The sequence below is a fragment of the Neofelis nebulosa genome, chromosome 17, assembly GCF_028018385.1.
Source record: "Neofelis nebulosa isolate mNeoNeb1 chromosome 17, mNeoNeb1.pri, whole genome shotgun sequence".
Lineage (NCBI taxonomy): Eukaryota > Metazoa > Chordata > Mammalia > Carnivora > Felidae > Neofelis > Neofelis nebulosa.
This window is the reverse complement of record NC_080798.1, coordinates 5,761,236-5,768,858: the sequence shown is the minus strand read 5'-3', so window position 1 is coordinate 5,768,858 and position 7,623 is coordinate 5,761,236. Positions and strand designations below refer to the sequence as shown.

The 7,623-nt window shown below is 38.0% G+C and overlaps 1 pseudogene; it reads right to left on the bottom strand.

Annotated features, from left to right (window-relative positions):
• Positions 1–1,211: 1,211 nt before the first annotated feature.
• On the bottom strand, positions 1,212–1,708 carry LOC131500133 (small ribosomal subunit protein eS10-like; annotated as a pseudogene).
• Positions 1,709–7,623: the final 5,915 nt, after the last annotated feature.

Below are 7,623 nucleotides of genomic sequence, written 5' to 3'. Positions count from 1 at the left end.
AGTCCTATCCAACATTCAGTATCTTCCTATGTCTTCTAAGGATTCTCCTTCTGCTCCCCTGGTCTTCCATCATATTCACAGTGAGGGCCAAAGTGCTTTCCATAGTCTGTGAGGGCTTGCATGATCTGTCTGCTTTTCTATGGCTTTGGGCGGTGGGGGGGGGTGGTGGTCTGGGGAAATCTGTGCATATTTCTGAGGAACTCTATGCTAAGCCATTTTTTTTAAGTTCATTTTTGCTCCATAACAGATGTCAATTGTTACTGTATTTCTTAACAATGATGATTTTCTAATTTTGTCTTGCATATATTAAGTTCGCATGACTGTGTTCTAGATGTTTTCACTTTGTGGTTAGTTTTCTGTGAAATTCAGCTGTGATTTTAATTTCTCAAGTTCTGACAGAACATGCTTGAATGTACATGTGTTTTAAAAGTAGTGAGTTTGATCATTAGTGAAAGTCCCCATATTTATTAAAATGTTTTGTTCATATATATAAATTTCCCTTGAGACAAAAATCATCAGGATTTTCATCCACTTTCCTTAAAATGTATCTGAATTGTGGTATGATTAATACCTAAATGTTTATTTTATACAGCTGTGATTCTCAGCATATTTTGCAATAATCGTGGTGTTTCTTTATTCAGAAATGTTTGTTATTGTTGTTGCTTCTAAGGAATGAATAAACAGCTTTGCCATTCTGTGTAAAAATAGGAGTAGCTCTTAATAACACATTCTCTGATGTCATTTAAATATTTATCATACAAAATTTTTAAGTATTTATTTTGAGACAGAGAAAGCAGAAGAGGCAGAGAGAGAGAGAGAGAGAGAGCGCGAGCGAGCGGGAGAGAGAGAATCCCAAGCAGACTCCATGCTGTCAGCACAGAGCTCAGCATGGGGCTCCATCCCAGGAATGGTGAGATCATCACTTGAACCAAAATCAAGAGCCAGATGCTTAACCAACTGAATCAGCCAGCTGGCCCCTTTCATAAGATTTTTATTAGAGCATTTTATGATCAACTACAATGGATTTTCTGAGCAATTTATGTCATATAACACATGCTACTTCTTCAAATGCTGCTTTTCTTGAGTGCACAGTCTCAGTTTAAAATGAGAGTTATATAGAAGGATCCTTTTATAATAGAGTATCTATGTGTTGTTTTTAAAATATTTTTTTTCTGGCTGTAGATTTATTTGACACAAAACAATCTCCAGCTTTAATGAGGTGGCTGACCACATCCACAACCAAATCTGCCTGTAAACTGGAATTCAGTTGCTGACGCAGCCCAGGCACCAGCTTCCTTGTTGGCACCAGGGGGCACAGTGTTTCATCTGTTGGTATCTCTGTCAGCTTCCCCTTGTGTGAGACTTGCAGGTCACTTTCCCTCCAGGCCTTTGGGCCATGGCCTCCCTGTCTCAGGACCTCTGTGGGGCAGCGTGGCAGGCATAATCTCAGGGGGCAAGTGGAGGTAAGTGTGGAGATCCTGGATACCCTCATTGGTAAGATAGCAGTAGAAATGTCTGCAGGCAAACTGTTCCTTTATGTAGCCTCATGATTTGAGAGACTGCATGGCCTTCATGATGTGAAGTTTGACATGTTCTTGTCTGCCAGCTCGGGGTGTTCTGGCATGTGGACATCCTTCTTGGCCACTATCACTCCCTCCTTGAAAGGGAGTTCATAAATGGCAATTCAGTTCTTCTCCGGCATCAACATCTTGGCAGCTGCTATGTATGAGACAGGTGCTGGAAAGCTAGAATATCTAGGTTTTATTCAGAATTTTTTAACATTTCTCTTTTTCTTTAAAAAATAGTTTTTTAAACATTTTTTCATTTTTGAGAGATAGAGAAGAGTGTGAGCAGGGGAGGGGCAGAGAAAGAGAGGGAGACAGAATCCAAAGCAGGCTCCAGGCTCTGAGCTGTCAGCACAGAGCCCGTCACTGGGCTCGAACCCACAAACACCAGATCATGACCTGAGCCGAAGTTGGACACTCAACTGACTGAGCCACCCAGGCACCCCAACATTTCTCTTATTCTTGTTTTGCAATTAGTAACAAAGCTTCCTGTTTAATGACGGTTTCCACAGCATTAATTAGTTGTGCTTTTGTTTTTTAATCTATGTTTTATAATTTTGGATAACAATTCAACCCAGTACTTGAAGACCATGTAGGGTTTAATTCAAATAGGATTTGGGTTAGACATGTCAATTGCCAATAAAAGTATACGTGTATTGGGGCGCCTGGGTGGCTCAGTCAGTTGAGCGTCCGACTTCGGCTCAGGTCATGATCTCACAGTTTGTGGGTTCAAGCCCCGCCTCAGGCTCTGTGCTGACTGCTTGCTCAAAGCCTGGAGCCTGCTTCAGATTCTGTCTCCTTCTCTCTCTGCCCCTCCCCCGCTCATGCTTTGTCTCACTCTGTTTCTCAAAAATAAATAAAATGTAAAAAAAAAAAATAAAAAAAAAGTATACGTGTATTGTTTGTATAAATACTACCTATACATTGTTGGTTCATGACTTACCACATTTGTTTTTTTTTTCTTGGTTAGTTGTCAGTGGTTGTTTTATCCTGTCTGTTTTATCCTGGGTAAGTTGTCATAATAGAATTAGTGTTGTCATCTATTTGGGAATGAATTCATATTCTCTTTGGGAGAGAAACACCTTTTTGAATTGAAATTAATTTTTTAAAACTCACATCTATGGGGCCCCCGGGTGGCTCAGTCAGTTAAGTGTTTGACTCTTGATGTCGGCTCAGGTCATGATCTCATGGTTCATGGGTTTGAGCCGAACATTGGGCTCCACACTGTGCAGAGACTGCTTGTGACTCTCTTTCTCTCCTTCCTCCCCTGCTCTCTCTCTCAAAATAAACTTTAAAAAAAGCCCCCTTCAAATTCATAAAAATAACTTAAAAAACTCATATCTCTATCAATTTTAGGTGTCATAATTTATTCTTAATTGTGGCAAAAAATATATGCCATAAAATGTACCATTTTAATCTTTTTTTTTTTTTTGAGAGAGAGAGAGGGCACAAGTGAGCAACAGGCAGAGACAGACAGGGAGAGAGAGAGAATCCCATGTGAGGCAGAGAGAGAAACAGGGTTAACCCGAAGCAGGGCTTGTGCTCACCCAAAGTGGGGCTCAAGCTCACCTGAAGTGGGGCTCCAACTCATGAATTGTGAGATCATAACATGTGTTGAAGTCGGATGCTTAACTGACTGAGCCACCCAGGTGCCCCTTAACCGTTTTTTTACTAAAGTGTTAAGTGTATTTACATTATTGTAAAGTCAATCTGGAGTTTTCTCATCTTGCAAAACTGAGACCCAATACCTTTTAAGCAGCCAGTTTGACATTTGTCTCCATTTCTAAGCTCCTGGCATGCTCTCTCTCTCTCTTTCTCTCTCTCTCTCCCCTCCTTCCTCCCTCCCTTCTTCCCTCTCCATCCACCCATCCATCCATCCATCCATCCATCCATCCTTTCCTCCCTCCCTTCCTGCCTTCCTGCCTTCGTCTGCCCATCGTTTCATCCTTCCTTTTTCGTGAGGTTCTCGATACTAGGTTAGTCACTTAAATGAATCATAGTGTAGCTCTCTGTGACTCATTTATTTCACTTAACATAATATCATCACATCTTAAGCATGTGTATAAAGTGACAAGATGTGTTTCTTTTTTAAAGCTGGGTATTATTCTAGTGCATGTATATGCTACATTTTCTTTATTTGTTCACGAACATTTCTATTGTTTTCATTTATTAATGGTTTTCTGAATAATGCTGCTATGAAACTGCTTTTGCAAATATCTTTTGAAGATAGTACTTTGAATTCTTTTGGTTATATACGCTCAAGTGGGAGGGCTGGATCATATGAAATATGATTTAAAAATTTTTGAGGAAACTCCATTCTCTTTTCCATAGTGGTTGTGCCATTTGCATTTCCTCTAGTGGTGCATAAGGGTTCCAATTTCTAGTCTTGCTTTCCAACATGTGTAGGTTTTGTTGTTGTTGTTGTTGTTGTTGTTGTTGTTGTTTAATGGTGGGATCTGAACGGGTGTGAGGTGATACCTCACTGCTTGATTTGTATTTCTCTAATGAATAGGGATTTTGAGCATCTCTCATATGCTTGTCCATTTGTATATCTTCCTTGGATTATGTCCATTCAATCCTTTGTCCATTTTTTAATCATGCTAGTTGCTTTTTGGTTGTTGTTGCAAGAGTTCTTTCTATATTCTAGATGTTAATTCTTTATGCTGTAGAGGCTCTGTAAAAAATTTGCTTCCATTTCTCAGATTGCCTTTCTACTCCACTGTTTCCTTAGAATTACTTTCTCTGAATTCCCTGAGTTTAAATATATTGTGTTTCATTTCATTAGCCTCAAGATATTTACTGGTTATTTTTTGAATTTCATTTTGACCCATTGATTGTTCAAGAGCGTGTTGTTCAATTTCCAAATATTTGTGGAATTTCCAATTTTCCATCTGCTATTCATTTTTAGTTCCATTCCATTGTGGTCAAAAAAGATACTGGTATGATTTTAATCTTCTTTATTTTGTTAAACTTATTTCATAGACAAACAGGTTGTCTCTACTAGAGAATGTTCCATGTGTGATTGAGAAGATTGTGTATTCTGCTCTTGCCTGGTGGAGTGATCTATGTTATGTCCATTATATGTAATTGGTCTATAACATTGTTCAAGTACTCTCCTTATTGAACTTGAATGTAGTCTTTTTATCCAGTTAAATCGAAGTATTACCCTTTGCTACTATCATGATGCTGTTTATATCTTGCTTCAGTTCTGTCTTTTGTGCTTCATATATATGGGATCTCTGGTGTTAGGTGCACACATAATGATAATTGTTCTGGTACCTGAGTAATTTCATCTCTTTATCTACATATAATGCCATTCTTCTGTTCCTGCACTCTTTGCACTTAATGTGTATTGTCTGATATTAATATGGCCACCTGTGCCCTCTTTTGGTCTCCATTTGCATGAAATGTTCATTTAAATACTTTTACTTGCATCTTATGTGTGTCCTTAGATTTGATGTGACTCTCTTGCAGACAAGAAGTTGTTGGATTTTGTGTTTTACTCACTCAGCCAGTTTATGCCTTTTAATGGGGGAGTTTAATTTACTTACCATCAAAGTAATTACTGGAAGGGAAGGGCTACTACTGCTGTTTTTTCATAGTTTTCTATACTTCTTGTGCCTATTTCATCCCACTTTTCCTCTTTTATTGTGTTCCATTATGTTTTTTTGATGTTTGTAGTGATATGTTTTCATACCATTCTTATTTCCTTTTTGTGTCTTCTATAGTTTTGTTTTGTTTTTGGCTACCATGGGGATACTTAAAACATCTCAAAGCTGATATTGTCAATACGTACACAAATGTACTACTTAAAATGTCCACCGCTGCACCCACTTTATGTCACCAATAACCCAAATTCTTTTGTTTTATACTCTATAATTTAGATATATCATTTTTATGCCTTAAAAAAATTGTCACAAAAAAAGAAATTTGTGCTATTCATAGCAATAGTCCAGTTTTCTCTACTTGTATAAACACTTACATTTACCAGAGAGCTTTATATTTTCATGTGGTTTTAGTTACTGTTTAGAATCTTTGCATTTTAAGCAGGAAGACTTCTTTTTTTTTTCTTCCTTAGTTTACTTATGCATTTATTTTGAGAGGGAGAGAGCAAGCAGGGGAGGGACAGAGAAAGAGAGAGAATCCCAAGCAGGTTCTATGCTGGCTTGATCTTATGAAGTATGAGATCACAACCTGAGCTGAAATCAAGAGTTGGATGCTTAACCGATTGAGCCCCTACAGTATTTTTGGTTGATATTTTCTGATCTTTAAGTACTTGAATATATTATCCTGTGCACTTCCTCATATATGTTCTGCTGAGAAACTATTCATATTCTTAGAGGAGCTCTTTTGCACAAGTTGGATTGCTTTTCTCATGATGTTTCACAATTCTCTGTTCACATGTGATTTTTGATAAATTAATTATAATACATCACTGTGTTGATGTCTTGACATCTATCCTACCTAGAATTCACTGAGGTTCTTGAATTTGTCTCTTTTCACAATTGTGAGAATTATAAACCAATAGTTCTTTATGTAAGCTCTCTACCTCCTTTCACTCTCCTCTCCTAAGGGGATCTCCTTAACGTGTATATTGGTCCACTTGTTGGTATCCCATAAGTCCCTTAGACTCTGTCCTTTTCCACATGTTTTTTTTTCTCCTCTCAATGGGTAACTTAAACTAATGAGTCTTTAAATTGTCTAATTCTGGGGCCCCTGGGTGGCTTGGTTGGTTGAGCGTCTGACTTCGGCTTAGGTCATGATCTCACAGTTTGTGAGTTTGAGCTGTGTGTCAGGCTCTGTGCTGACAGCTCAGAGCCTGGAGCCTGCTTCAGATTCTGTGTCTCCCTCTCTCTCTGCTCCTTACCTGCTTATGCTCTGTCTCTCTCTGTCTCTCAAAAATGAATAAACATTAAAAAAATTAAATTGTCTAATTCTTTCTTCTGCTTGATCAAGTCTGTTGCTGGCCCTTTAGTGTAATTTTAAATTCAGTTATTGTGCTTTTCAGCTCCCAATTTATACTTGGTTATTCTTCATACTCAGTCTCTTTTGATTTTCATTTAAGTCATGCATAGTTTACTGGATATCATTTAGTTACTTATCTATTTTTGCCTCTTCCTTCATGAGCACCTTTATGATAGTTATTTTGAATTCTTTGTCAGGTAATTAATAGTTTTCTATTAATTTAGAGCCAGTTTTGTAGTTTTATTTTGCTCCCTTGATTGGAACATGTTTTTCTGTTTCAATGTATGCCTTGTGATCTTTTGGTGAGGATTGGGAATTTATTTTTCTTAATTTTATTTAAATCCAAGTTAGTTAACATGTAGTGTAATAATGGTTTCAGGAGTAGAGTTTAGTGATTCATCACTTCCATATAACACCCAGTGCTCATTCCAACAAGTGCCCTACTTAATGCCCATTGCCCATTTAGCCCATCCCCCCACCCAACACCCCTCCAGCAACCCTCAATTTGTTCTCTGTATTTAAGAGTTTCTTCTGGTTTGCCTTCCTCTCTGTTTTTATCTTATTTTTCCTTCCCTTCCCCTATGCTCATCTGTTTTGTTTCTTAAATTCCACATGAGTGAAATCATATGATATATATGTTTCTCTGACTTATTTCACTTAGCATAATACAGTCTAGTTCCATCCATGTTGTTGCAAATGGCAAGATTTCATTCTTTTTGATTGCCAAGTAATATTCCTGTGTGTGTGTGTGTGTGTGTGTGTGTGTGTGTGTACACCACCTTTTCTTTATCCATTCATCTTTCAGTGGGCATTTGGGCTCTTTCCACAATTTGGCTATTGTTGATAGTGCTGCTATAAACACTGTTGTGCTTGTGCCCCTTAGAATCAGCATTTTTGTATCCTTTGGATATATATCTACTAGTGCAATTGCTGGGTCATAGGGTAGCTCTATTTTTAATTTTTTGGGGAAACTCCATACTGTTTTCCAGAGTGACAGCACCAGTTTGCATTCCCACCAGCAGTGCAAAAGGGTTCCCTTTCTCCACATCCTCACCAATATCTGTTGGTGGCTATGTTGATAATTTTAGCCATT